This window comes from Vulpes vulpes, chromosome 12 (genome assembly GCF_048418805.1).
Source record: "Vulpes vulpes isolate BD-2025 chromosome 12, VulVul3, whole genome shotgun sequence".
Taxonomy (NCBI): domain Eukaryota; kingdom Metazoa; phylum Chordata; class Mammalia; order Carnivora; family Canidae; genus Vulpes; species Vulpes vulpes.
In genome coordinates, this window is record NC_132791.1 from 71,208,518 (window position 1) to 71,223,375 (window position 14,858).

General features: G+C 37.4%; 1 protein-coding gene across 2 annotated transcripts in view; it reads left to right on the top strand.

Annotated features, from left to right (window-relative positions):
• Positions 1-14,858, top strand: part of ZNF454 (zinc finger protein 454) — a 54,836-nt gene that overhangs the window by 34,187 nt on the left and 5,791 nt on the right. The window lies entirely within an intron of this gene.

Consider the following 14,858-nt stretch of genomic DNA (forward strand, 5'->3'; position numbering starts at 1 on the left):
ATGTCTCCACTATAATCTGGGCAGCTCCCACCATGCCATGTTCACATGTCCTTTTGTCTCATTGAGCATCTAACAGTGCAGTCTCTGCTCATTGTCTTCCCATGAGGAGGACCTGTGCCAGGTTACACACAATAGGTACATGTACTTTCTTTTTTTTTTTTTTTTAAGATTTTATTTATTTATTCATGAGAGACAGAGAGAGAGAGAGACAGAGACAGAGAGGCAGAGACACAGGCAGAGGGAGAAGCAGGCTCCATGCAGGGAGCCCAATGTGGGACTCGATCCCGGGACTCCAAGATCACACCCTGAGCCGAAAGCAGGTGCCAAACCGCTGAGCCACCCAGGGATCCCCTGGTTACACACAACAGGATGTGATGGGCCCGCTAACCATCTGCCTTCTGAGGCATTCCTTCCAGCTTAACATTACACACTTCTTTACTTGCCTTCATTTTTGCTCATTCATGTGATCCATTTAATTATTTTCTGACTGTTCTCAGTACCACGCTGTGCTGGAAGCACCATGAGAGTGCAGCCAGGTTTATACTTTCCCGAATCGCTTATCTGGTACCTAGTAAGTGGCCTACACTTGGAGCCAGAGGATACAGGGAACATACAGTTTAGTGGTTGTAACTTGTCTTGAGGAGCCCTTTGGGTGTCTGGTAGCTTAAGAGCGGGAGCAGGGGTGCCTCTCCCCTTGGTCCTGAATATTCTAGAGAGCATATTGCCTTAACCAAGACATGACATTTCACTTTGAGCTAGCATTTTTTAAGCTGGAAAATTTTTTCTTTTAAAGGTTTTATTTATTTGAGAGAGAGAGCACAGCAGGGGGAGTGGCAAGCAAAGGGAGAGGGGGAGGGAGACATAGACTCTCTGAGCAGGGAGCCCGACACAGGGCTCGATCCCAAGACCCCGAGATCATGACCCGAGCTGATGCAGATGCTTAACCAACTGAGCGACCCAGACACCCCTGGAAAATATATTTTGAAAACCTTTTGGTACTCATTTTTCATCCAGGTAAAACAGGCAGGGATTCATATCCTATGATAAATAACTCTATACCCAGAATGTCTAGGACCCAATCTGTTATAGAATTTGAATGTCTTAACTCTAAAAAACTCAGTTATCCAAAAAAAAAAAAAAAAAAATCTTCTAACTTTCCCCAATAGCATTCAGAATTTTTATGTTCTGTGATAACCAAGCTAAGGCATTTTGAGTATTTCATTCTGTGTTATAAAAGCAGTGTTCTAACAAAAGCAGGGGAGGAGGAATTAAACAAAAGAAATTCATCCACTGTCCTGCCACTCTTCCATAACATCATCATCCATTCCTCCATTGCTCATCATCATTCCTACTAGTTCTTTATTGCCCATGGGTGGAGGGAATATGAAGATGAAGAAGGAGCTTTATACCTGGAAGCAATTTGATAGGTGTGGGTAATGACCTGAATGCCCAGGTGGTCATGGTTCAGGCCCTCCCAGGTGCCTTTCCCAGCCCTCAGCGTCTAGCACCTTGCATTCCTGAGTTGCCTGGACACCCCAAACCTTGAGTCGATTCTTGAGGGTGATCAGTAGTTATAATATACTTACCAATAAAGTTTTATAGCTGTTTCTCTCATCTGTTGAAGATCTATTTTTACTTTGGAATAGAGCCATCTACTTTTTTGTTCTTTAGTCAGAAATTACTGCTGTAGAGAAATGGTAGTTATTTCCAAATATTTTTGCCCTCTTCTCACTCTCCAGTGATCATTATGCCTAAAGCATTTGTTAGATCCTTTTTAGTTTTGGTTTTTATCTTATTTCTGTTTCATTTCTTAATAACTGACAAGGACTTCAAAAAAACATCTCTAGAACTCCTCTGCAATTGCACCCAGTGACCCTCGGTTTAGAATAGACACTTATTTTCAGACATAGAAAGAAAAAGTCCTTCTGATAGGTTTTCTCTTCTCTGGATCATGTGCTAGCAGAGGGAGAAGGGAGTTGGCTGGCTGTTCAGCGTCTGAGGACCATCACCGTGCTGAGTGTTTTCTGAGGAAATTTATGTGAACTGCCCCATTCAGCTCTTAGAACCTGTGAGGCAAGTCACATCAACCCCACATAAGGAAAACCTGGCCTCCGCATGGTTAGCTCATTTGGACAGATTTAATGTTGCTATCTCCTGGCAAGTCAGGATTGGGGTATAGCCAGCAATGAAACTCCTCTGACCCTCAAAATTCATTTTCTCTCCTCCTCCAAAATAGCTTCAATCACCTAGAAAATCGTTTACTCAGTAAACCTACAGAAAACCACCTGGTCTCTTAATTTGAGTCATGTGCTAATAACTTTTTACATTTCATCCGTATTTATTAATCTGCTGAGGTTTCTTTCTGTTACATCGGTTATACATTTTACCAATTAGCTTTAAACTGTTGGATTTTGGGTTTGGCTTTTTGGTTTTTGGTTTTTGTTTTTTTGCCATGAAGTGTATTCATTTGCAACTGGGCATAGCATTCATCTACAGTTTTAACACTTTATATTGTGTTCTCTTGCTCATTTCCAATTGTATCTGCTTTTTTGTCTCCCTCTTAAATTGGTTGGGAATTTTTTTCAGAGAACCAGCTCTCATTTACTATTACAGGTTGTAATTTTATTTCTACACTTGTAGTCGTTTCCTTGTACTTTTTTTTTTTTTTTTAAGATTTTATTTATCTATTCATGAGAGACACAGGAAGAGAAGCAGAGACATAGACAGAGGGAGAAGTAGGCTCCCTTCAGGGAGCCTGATGTGGAATTCAATCCCACAACCCTGGGATCACAACCTGAGCTGAAGGCAGATGTTCAACCACAGAGCCACCCAGGTGTCCATCCTTGTTTTACTTTAAACATATATTGATGCCTGTATGTTCTGTATACAGAAGAGAATATATGGTATTTTCTGATGGTTTGCAGAGTTAAGGAAACAGCACCCATACCCCACTGTCCAGCTGAAGAAACAAAACATAGGGGCACCTGTGGAGACCATTGCACCCCACTTCACTGTCCCTGCCTCCTTTCAATGCCAACCAAAACCACCAGCTTAAATTTTACACCAGCAGCCCCACAATGTTCTACATGGTTTTACCACATCCATAGCTCTGAGCAATCATGTTCAGTTTTGCACACTTCAAAGTCTGATATATGTATTGTACAGTAGATGCCTTTCCACAAGTTGTATGTTTTAAACCCTCATTAAGAAGCGTAGCTCTGCAGTTTGACACTTCCTCGGTGGTGATACCTTACTGTATCTGTTCTATTGCTGGTAGATCTGTAGGATGTTTCCAGACTTTGCTGTTTCGAATAACTCTGACTTAATATTCTTACACACGTTTCCTCACATACATGGACCTTCTTTAGAAGTGTTTTTGAGTGTATTCATAGGCATAGGGTATATGCTGTGTCAGCTCCACTGGATTTTCCCAGATTACCAATTAATTGTTCCAAATTATACCAATAGTCAATGCAGGTTCTTGTTACTTTACATTCTTGCCCAAATTGGGAACTCTTAGACTTTTAAAAATTCTCCCAGTCCCATTTCTGTGAAATGGTATCTCACTGTGGTTTTAATTTATATTTCCTTGTTAGTAATGAACTTGAATATCTTCTCGTGTATTGATAATTTGTGTTCTGGGACTTTCGTGTTCATATTCATTGCACACTTTTGTATTACAGTTTATCTTTCTCTTATTCCTTTATAAAGAGTCCTATGTATCCAGGAATCAAGTATTTTATCAGGTAATATATGTGTCACCCCCAAGTTTATCTTCTCTCTTTCTTTACTAATGGAAGTTCTTTTTTTTTTTTTTTTTAAGATTTTATTTATTTATTCATGAGAGACACAGAAAGAGAGAGGCAGAGACATAGGCAGAGGGAGAAGCAGGCCCCTTGCAGGGAGCCCTATGTGGGGCTCAATCCTGGCACTCTGGGATCACGACCTGAGCTGAAGGCAGATACTCAACCGATGAGCCACCCAGGCGTCCCACTAATGGAAGTTCTTAATTAATGAAATAAAATCTATCAGTCTTTTGCTTTTATGATTTTTATCTTCATGCTGTGTCATGTTGAAATGATCCTTTCTACCCTTTGATCCGTGAGGGAAGGACTTGGTACTCCTTGTCCTGTATCCTCAGCACTCTGGGACCCAACATGTATTTATTGAATAGAAGCGTGAATTTCTAATAGTTAACTTTTGTCTTTTTTTTTTTTCTGTAAAACTTTATCAGGGGTTTGGTCGTTTTGTTTTTTTTTTTTTTTAAGATTTTATTTATTTATAAAAGAGAGAGCACAGAGGGAGAGGGAGAAGCAGACTCCCTGCTGAGCAGATAGCTCTGCCATTGGGCTTGATCCCAGGATCCTGAGATCATGACCCGAGCCAAAGGTAGATGCTTAACTGACAGCCATCTAGGCATCCCAGCCATCTATGCTATTGAAAAGCATTTGCTTTTCAATAGACTTTCTTTTTAAGTAGCCTAACAAGGGACTTGAACTCACAACCCTGAGATAAAAGAGTTGGCTACTTAACTCCAGGTACCCCTTTAATAGACTTTTTTAATGAATATTTGACTCTGCTGATCCTTTTTATTTTATCTTAATCTAGTTCATTGACTTTTTTTTTTTTTTACACTTCATTTCTTTCCTTTGATGGTTTTGGAGTTTATTCTGTTCTTTTTATTGAGTATTAAGTTTTACCACAGTGATACATGCATTTCGTGAAACTACTTTGTTTATTACAAAAAAAAAAAAAAAGAGAGAGAGTGGCCTCATTGTCCTCCCTTTTCCCTGTTCTCCCTTCTGGAGAGGTAGCCACTTTTCTTTTCACTGACTATTTGATGTATTTGCTTACAAATAATGATGTTTCTGTTATCCCTAACCTAAGAATTCCCTTAGACCTCTTTGTAGTCAGTCCCTGGCCCCACCCCTAGCACCAGGCAACCCAGATTTTATAGGAACAGAACCACACAGCACATACCTTTCTGTGACTGACTTCTATCACTTGGCACAGCATCTTTGAGACGCCTCCTTGCCATTTCACGTGTCAGAAGTTTTTTGTTATTGCCAAATTAGCATCCTGCCCTATGGAGATAGCCCTATTTGTTCAACCATCTTTATGGAGCACTTGGGCTATTTTCAGGTTTTGGCTAAAGCTACTATGAACATTCTGGTACAAGGCATCGTGTGGATATATTTTAGTTCAGATGCTCTTTGTGAACCTATGTTTTCACTAAGGCATGTGCCCAAAAAGCAGAAATCCCAGGTTGTATTCTAGTTGTGTGTTTAAACCAGGAAAGTGTTTGCAGAGAACGTGAGGTCCAGGTGTTGCTTACCGGCCAGGGTAGGACTCTGGCACCATGCAGCTGAGCATCAGAGCAGCAGCTGTGGGAGGGCCTGTCTCTCTTTGCTCCCAGTACTAGGGGCAATGCTGCCTGTCTTTCACAATCCAGTATGTCGGGCATGGATTACTTTGTAGATGCCCTTCATCAGTAACTTTACACATCTGATGAGGGATTTATTGTGACTGGATGTTGCAGTTTTCTCAAGTGCTTTTCCAAATCCTTAAGGTGCTGCAGTGGTTGATCAATTACATTGATTGGTTTTAAAATATCAAGTCAAATTTGCACTTCTGGAAAAAACCCAACTTAGTTTTGATTTACTGTTTCTAGAATATTCCTGGATTAGATTTGCTAACATTTTGTTGAGAATTATTCCATCTGTGTACATGAGGGCTATGTTAGTCTGATCTGTTCCTCGTAATATCTTTGGTTTTGGTATCAGAGTAATGTTAGCCTCAAAAGATGAATTTGGACAGTTCCCCTTCTCATTTTTGGGAAAATTTGTATAGAATTAGTATTATTTCTTCATTAAGTGCTTGGTCAACCCAGTGACAGTTTCTGGGCCAAGAATTTTCCTTATGGGAAGGTATTAAACTGCAAATTCAGCTTCACAGCTTCTCTTCAGTGGTCCACAAATTATAGCTGCCTCAGCCTTCCCAAACCCTGAGTCCTGTCAACCTCAGTTCACGGAGCCTCCTGGGCTCTGTTGGTCCTTGTGCTATGACCTGGACACGGTCCCTAGGGGCTGAATCCCTTGTCTGTTTGCTTTCCTCCAGGGATCTCCCATCTTTCCCTGTCATTTGTCGGTTACCCAGAAAGTTGTTGCTTTCTCTCTTTTTTTCCCCTAATTTTCTAAATGTTTTACAGTGGGAATTCTCAGAGGAATTCTCAGAGTTTTCAAATTCTGCCATCATTTTTAATTTCCAAGGACTCTTGTTCCTCAGGATATTGCTTTATTTATAAGTTCTTATTCACATTTTATAGTTAAGGTTTTTACCTTGAAAGAGAAATGACTTACAAAAACATTTTTCTTCTCCCTTTGAAAGCTCTGTGGTCTCAAATTTTCTTTTTGATTCTGTTGGTATCTCTTTCCAGTTAGAAGCTTTCCTCAGCTATCTGGTAGTCCCCAATTGTCTGCCCAGATAAACAGTAGGAGGACCATGGTCCTCCTTTTTCTTTCCAAAAGAAACTCTATGTGGATAAGTGGGGCTTGAGTCTTTAACATGGCTCTCCTGCTGCCCACTGCCCTGGTGTCTTCTTCGGTCTGGAGCACCTTTGATTTACTCTCTCTGAGAGGGAGAGAGGAAGAGGGAAATCCCTGAGCTCCTCCGAGTTGGGGAAGGGTCGTGGAGGCCTAAAAGCTTTGCAAACTGACCAATGCTCCATCATCCATTCCCCACTTCCTGATGTATCTGATGATGCCAGTTTCTGAAACTTCTTGTGATTTGGAAGTTAAACCCGATTAGTTTCTGGTCCCTCCCCAAGGATGACCTTTTGAGTACATTGTAAAGGGGGCTTGGATCATACTGCTTGCATGTCATGTATGAAACCCTGGAGTTTTATAGGTTAAAACCATACTTTGTTTTTTTTAACGTGAGACAATGCAGCCAGGGGTATTACTTCTTAATTCAGCCCACCCTGAAGAGACCTGGGCCCTGGCAAGAGCAGATGCTGCATGCTCAGATCTTCAGTGGGGGTCCAGTCATTCCCAACCTCAGTTCATCTTCAATGTGGGAAAACCTGCATTTGACTCCCCTCTTGATTGGATGAGTGTTCTCCTATAACACTAAACATTAAGAAGACAGATATTCTCTTTAATGTAGATAATGTGTTTTTATTATCACAATCAAGAAAAGGCTTTAATAGAATTATCCAGCAGCTGCTAGAAAAGAAAGCCAACAATTGGTTATTTTCATTGAGCCACAGTATCATTTTTGAAAGCTATCGGCCAGATTTTTTTAAGTAAAAATGTTTTGTAGTACTACTAGCCCAGAAAAACAGACAAATTAGAAGTGTAAAACTCAACAAAGTTTTGCAGTGTAAATACCATATAACTGGCACCTATAACAAGAAATAGAATGTTACCAGCGTGTCAGAAACCTCCCATCCCTCTATTTCTTTTGTTCTAAAGATAACTATTACCCTGAATGTAGCTTTGTTCTTGCCTATTTTTGAAGTTTATGTAAATGGAATCCTACAGTATTCTTCTGTGTCTGGCTTCTTTCCTTCAATGGTATGTTTGAGATTCATCCATGTATAGCAAGAGTTGGTTCATTCTCACTGATATATTTCACTCTGTAAACCTACTGCCATTTCTACTTTCTTTTTTTTAAAAAAAGATTTTATTTATTTATTTATTTATTAATGAGAGACACACAGAGAGAGAGGGAGTCAGAGACACAGGCAGAGGGAGAAGCAGGCTTCATGCAGGGAGCCCAATGCGGGACTTGATCCCAGGACTCCAGGATCATGTCCTGGGCTGACGGTGATGCTAAACCGCTAAGCCACCAGAGCTGCCCCCATTTCTACTTTGTACTGTTGCTAGACATTAGATTCATTTCTAGCTTGGAGCTTTTATGATGAAGTGTACTGCTTTGAACATTCCTTTACATCTTTTAGAGAATGTACGTGTACATTTGTCTTGGGTACATGGCTAGGAGTACTGTGTTCATGAGTAGGCAAGCTTTAGTCGAGACTGCGAAGTAGTTTATCAAAGTGGGTATACCAGTCCATTCATCAACCAGCAGTATGTGAGAGTTTCATATCCTCCTGTAGACCTACTGTTACCATTTAAAATTTTTTTCTACTACTTTAGAGGATTTATGGAATATCTGATTGTATTTCAACTTATGACTGATGAAATTGATCATCTTTGTTTTTAATCTTTACTATCCTCTTTTTTTTTTTAAGATTTATTTATTTATTTATTTTAGAGAGAGTACAAGCGGGAAGGGCAAAGGGAGAAGGGGAGAGAATCTCAAGATAACTCTGTGCTGAGTGTGTGGCCTGACTCGGTGCTTAATCTCAAAACCCTGAGATCATGACCTGAGCCAAACCAAATGTCAGAGGCTAACCAACTGCACCACCCGGGCACCCCTAATATCCTCTTTTGTAAAGCACCTATAAGTCTTTCTCTTATTTTCTATATAGTTGTCTATTCTTTTCTTATTGATTTTTTTTTTCCTATTGATTGATAGGTTTGCATATTTATGATTTGAATCCTCAAATGTCGTGTGTGTGTGTATGTGTGTGTGTTGCATATGTTGTTTCCCACTTTGAATAATAATTTGATAAACAAGTTCTACATTTTTAAGATAGTCCAATTAATCAGGGTGTGGGTTTTTGTGGTTTTGTGTTTGCTCCTGTGGTTAATGCTTCTTGTGTCCTTTAAGGCTTTGGAGATCTTTGTTTACCTGTAGCAGCTTTATTCTTTTGTCTTTCATACTTCAGTCTGAAATCAACATGGAGGGGAATCCCTGGGTGGCGCAGCAGTTTGGCGCCTGCCTTTGGCCCAGGGCGCAATCCTGGAGACCCGGGATCGAATCCCACGTTGGCTCCCGGTGCATGGAGCCTGCTTCTCCCCCTGCCTATGTCTCTGCCTCTCTCTCTCTCTCTCTGTGTGTGTGTGACTATCATAAATAAATTTTTTTAAAAAATTGAAATCAACATGGAAAATATATTGTTCATTGTTTTTTATATGGATATCCAGATGACCCAGGATGGTTTACTGAAAAGACTGTCTTTCTCCCCTAGTATTGCACTATCTCCTTTGCCATACATATGGCGACTACATGTGCATGAATCTGATCCTGGATTCTATAATCTCTTACATTGGTCTATTGGTATATAGGTCTGTTTCTAGACTCTATGCTGTCTCATTCTTTTTGTCTAATACAGTACTGTTTTAATTACTCTAACATAATGATGTAAGTCCTCCAGCTTTGTTTTTTTCTTTGCTTTTAGAATTTTTGAATTGACTTTTCAGTTTCCACAAAATTCCTGCTGGGATTTTAATAAGAATTGGTCTGAGTCTGTAGCTTAAGTGGGGAGAATTGGTAATATTCCATTCTGTGAACATGTTCTATCCCTATATTTATTTAGGTTTTCTTTATGATTTCTCTTAAATTTTTTGTCGTTTTACATATATAGTTCTTACACATCTTTCATTGTATTTATTTCTGAGTATTTTTTGCTTTTGATTACAATTATAAATGTCTTTTGAAAGTTTTATTTTCCAATTATTTGTTACTGGTATACAGATAGACTGTTGGTTTTTATATATTGATCTTATGTCCAGCAGCTTTACTAAATTTCCTTATGAATGCCAACCATATTGTATAATATTTTGTTGTTTTATACAAATATAATCGTATTATCTGAGAATAATATTTTTATTCTTTCTTTACCTTGTACTGATTAAGACTTCCAGTACAACAATACATATGAATTGTAATAACGGGGTGCCTGGCTGCTTCAGTCAAATAATATGTGTCTCTTGATCTCAGGGTCATGTATTTGAGCTCCACATTAGGTGTAGAGATTACTTACATGAATTTTTAAAAAAATGAAAACAAATTGTGATAACAGACTTTTTCTCATTGCAGTCTCAGGGGAATGTTTTCAATATTTTACAATTAACTGTGATGTTTTGTGTAGGTTTTTTGTCGGTACTCTGGCAGATTAAGGACGTTATGTACTACTCCTACTTTATGAGTTTGTATCATGACTAGGTATTGAATTGGGTCATGTGCCTTTTCAGCATCTATTGAAAGAATGATGTTATTTTTCCCCTGTATTTTGTTAATGTAGTGAATGACATTGAGTGATTGAAATGTGAAAATAGTGTTGAATTTCAACTTATTTTTGATCCATTATCCTTTTTTATTCACTTTTTTATATTCCTTTTGCTGAATATTTCTTTTAGGAACTTTACATCTGTGTTTATGAGAAAGAATGGCCTGTGATTTTTTTTTTTTAATTATCCTCATCAGATTTCTGGCAGGTTATACTAACTTCATAAAACCAATTAAAAATGTTTGTTCTCTTCAGTTCTCTGAAAGAGCTTGTGTAATATTGGTGTTATTTTTTTTCCTAAATATTTAGACAGATTTACTAGTGAAGCCATCTCTGGCTGGCAATTTCATTGTGAGAAGGTTTTATTTTTATTTTTTTAAGATTTATATATTTATTTATTTGAGAGAGAGTATGTGCATGAGTGCAGGTGTAGGGAGTAAGAGGGGGAGAGAGAGAGAAAATCCTCAAGCAGACTCCCCACTGAGCAAAGAGCTCAATGTAGGGCTCGATCCCATGACCCAAAGATCATGACCTGAGCCAAAATCAAGTCTGCTACTTACCCTACTGAGCCTCTAGGTGCCCCTATGAGAAGGTTTTAAATTGAAGATTCAGTTTATTTACTAGCTGTAGGACCATTCAAATTTTTTTTTTTTTACCTTTCTAGGAATTTGCGCCATTTGTCTAAATGGCATGGCCAAACTTATTAGCATAGAGTTTCCGCATTTCATTATTGTTTTATAAGTCTCTGGAATCTATCCTGATGTCATCTTTATCATTATTGATATTAGTGATATATGCATTCTCTCTGTTCTTGATTAGTCTGGCTAGAAGTCTGTCAATTTTTATTGAGTTATTATAATAAGAAAGGTTCTTTCTTTCCTTTGTGTTTCATTTACTATTTTTCTAATTTCTTAAGATACACATTTCCTTCTACAAATGGCTGTACCTGCATCCTATCAGTTTCATTTCATATTTTTATCATTTAAATTATTTCTAATTTTTGTTGTGATTTCTTTCATCTATCAGTTATTTAGAAATGTGTTGTTTAATTTAGAAATATCTGTGGATTTTTTCAGTATCTTTTTGTTATTTTGGTGTTCATTTCTAGCTTAATTCCACTGAGTTCAGAGAACATATTCTGAATGCTTGGAGTCATGTGAAATGTATCGTTTACAGCTCAATATGACATCAGTTTAGGTAAATGTTTTGTATGCACTAATAATATGTACTTTGTCATTGTTGAGTATGCAGTTTTCAAGCCTATTTATTGAGTCAGATTTGTTTATCAGATTGTTAAGATCATCCCTGTTCTTTAAGATTTCATTTCTGAGTTACTGAGTTATCTTACTAGGATTGTTAAGATTTCTCTGTTTTTGCTCTTCATTTTCTCAGCTTCTACTTTATACATTGTGAAGTTATGTGCAAATGTAGATTTGTTATATGTTCCTAGAGAAATATCCCTTCTGTCAATATGAAATATCTGAAAGTCTATTTTTCTTATATTGTAAAGTTTGTCTGATACATACACCAGCTTTCTTGTGGTTAGTGCTTGAATGATAAATCCTTTTCTATGTTTCTATGTCTATATTTTGATATTTCTCTTCTAATAAACATTTAGTTGAATTTTAAAAAATCTAGTCTTACAATCTTAGTTTTCTTTTTAAAAGATTTTATTTATTTATTCATGAGAGGCACAGAGGGAGAGGCAGAGACACAGGCAGAGGGAGAAGCAGGCTCCCCACCGAGCAAGGGGCCTGATGTGGGACTTAATCCCGGGATCCCGGGATCATGCCCTGAGCCAAAGATAGATGTTCAACCGCTGAGCCACCCAGGCACTCCCAATCTTAGTTTTTAATCAGATATTTAAACCAGTTACTAATATATATGCAATTGGATGTCTGTTATCTTAGTATTTATTTTCTGTTTTACTCACCTACTTTAAATTATCTTTTGTCTTACATTTTTCCTTCTCTTGCTTTATTTTCATCCTTTATTGCTTGTTAATATATCTTCTGTAACTATTAGACTTTATTACTAGTACCTTAAAATATTAACTCCATTTTCTTATACCTTTCATGTTATGTTTTCTATGTATTTCATTACATAAATATTTCAACCTCCCAAGACCTAATTATTGTGTGCAATAAAACTTAAATGTATTCACATATTTTCTTTTCCTTTTGTTTTTCATTCCTTCTTACATTTCCATGTTTCCACCTGGGATTTTCTTATGCCTAGACCATTCTTATCATTGTTTTTTTCTTTTTAAATATAGGTCTGTTGGTGACACAGTTTCTATTTGTATAGAACTGCCAATTTCATATTCACTTTTTAAGGATATTTTCTTTCTTTGAATTCTATTTGGCAATTACATTCTTTTCAACACTTTCAATGTTATTTTGTTGTCCTCTGGTTTCCATTGTTTTTGTTGAAAAGACAGCTGTCATTAAAAAAAAAAAAAAAAAAGACAGCTGTCAGTCTTTAAAAGTAATGCATTTTTTTCCTCTCAAGCAGCTGTCAAGATAAACTTAGGTTTTCAGTAGTTTTGTGCTTAGATGGATTTTCTTTGTATTTCTCCTGCTTGAAATCTCTAGTGCTTCTCAAATTCATTTTTCAGCCTTTATTTTTTTTCAAATAGCATTTTTGTCTTATTTGTTTCCTTCCTCCATTCCAGAACTCATCACACATATGTTCAGTCTCTTCATCATGTCTTCTATGTCTCCTTTTTAATTTTTTTCAGCAAGTCTTACCAGGTGTTTTCTGCTTATGTGTTTTTCCAGGGCACTATTGCTCCCTTCTGCCATGTCCAATATACTATTAAATCTATCTGTTCAGTTCTTAATTTCAATTAGTATATTCTTTATATATTCTTCATTATATTCTTTCTAGAATTTTCATTTGATTCATTGGTTCCAATAATCTGTTGAAGTTCTCATTTTTATTTGTTTTATTGAACATACTAATCACACTTATCTTAAAATCCATGTCTGATAACTTTGGTATCTGAGTTCTGTGGGTCTTTGTCTATTTTCTGTTTTTCCTCTTAATTTCTTAGTACTCTTGGTACATTTTGATTAAATCCCTGATACTGTATTTAAAGAAGTGAAGAAGCTCTAGGTGATGTTATATTCCTCCAGAGAAGATTTGCCTTTTCTTCTGGCGGATAGCTAGAATGCAAGGGAACCACCTTAATCTAGCCAAGGAAATGTTAGCGGGAGATAGGGTTATGGTGTTTATAAAGCTTTGCCTATCTCTTGTTTGTCCATGGTAGTAGGTTGTAGCCATCCAGGAATGCCTACTGAGAGCTTTACATGTTTACTAAGATGACTACCTCCTTCTTTGGAAGATCCTGATCTCAGTTTTTAGCTCCATATTTTCTTAAGACTAGAAAATTTTGAAATTTGCTTTGCTTTGGTCTCTTGCCCTGCGAAGTTTTAGAATTCAGCAAATTCTATAAGGAAAAAAAAAACAGTAAGTATTGGGATTACCTTTTTCTATTTCCCTTCTCTCTCAAATATTACATTATCAGGTTGGCTTCAAGTGACACCTGATGCCTTTAGACAGAATTTTTGTTTATCAATTAAGATTTTCCAGTTGTTTTCTGCAGGAATGTCAGCCAGAGCCTACTTTATCAGGTCCAGAAGTGACAGTCAGCCTTAAGGTGTTAAGATTTGGCAATCCTGGTGTTTAACTGACCATTCTTTGTTTTGAGCAACATTATTTGAGTTCACCAGGATTTTACCCTTAAAATGCACCTTTTTAACTTTCTTTTCCAGATAAGTAAAGAGGTTTGTTAGTTTAGTTTTATTGATTATAGTTCTTTGTATTTTTTCTGGAGTGTATAGGGGGAAAAAAGTTATGAGGGAGGCTTGTTCTTGATAGGATTTTCCAGTAATCTTTGCATCATTGCAAAGTGGTATCTAGCTCTTATTTCATTTCTTAATACAAGGCCTTAAATAGACTTAATATAAAAGGCAGGCATTCACAAATATGTAGGAAAAACTAGTATACAGTCTAGAACTCTGCTTGTTAATACTGACATACTTCATTCCGTTGTGCTATGTGCAGATATGCATTTTTTACAAACTGATTGTGGCAACCTTGCATCAAGCAAGTCTGTTGGTGCCATTTTTCTGACAGTGTTGGCTCACTTTGTGTCTCTGTGTCACATTTTGGTAATTCTGGCAATAAAGTTGAAAACCTCTGGAAAGGATTCACTATTCTAGATGCCATTAAGAACATTCATAATTTATGGTCAGAGATCAAAATACCAATTTTAATAGGATTTTGGAAGTTGATTCCAACCCCATCAATGACTTGGAGAGGGGTTCAAGACTTCAGTGGAGGAAATCACTGCAGATGTGGTAGAAAGAGCAAGAGAACTAGCATTAGAAGTGGACCCTTAAGACATGACCAAATTGCTGCAAGCTTATGAGACAACTGGAACAAATAAGTTGCTTCTTACAGTGAGCAAAGACTGGTTTCTTGAGATGGAATCTACTCCTGGTGAGGATGCTGTGAAGGTTGTTGACACAACAACATAGGATTTAGAATATGACATAAAGTTAGTTGATAAAGCTGTGTCAGAGTTTGAGAGATTGACTCTAATTTTGAAAGAAGTTCTACTGTGGGTAAAATCCTGTCAAACAGAATCACATGCTACAGAGAAATCATGCATGAAAGGGAAATGTCTATCAATACAGTAAACTTCATTGTTATCTTA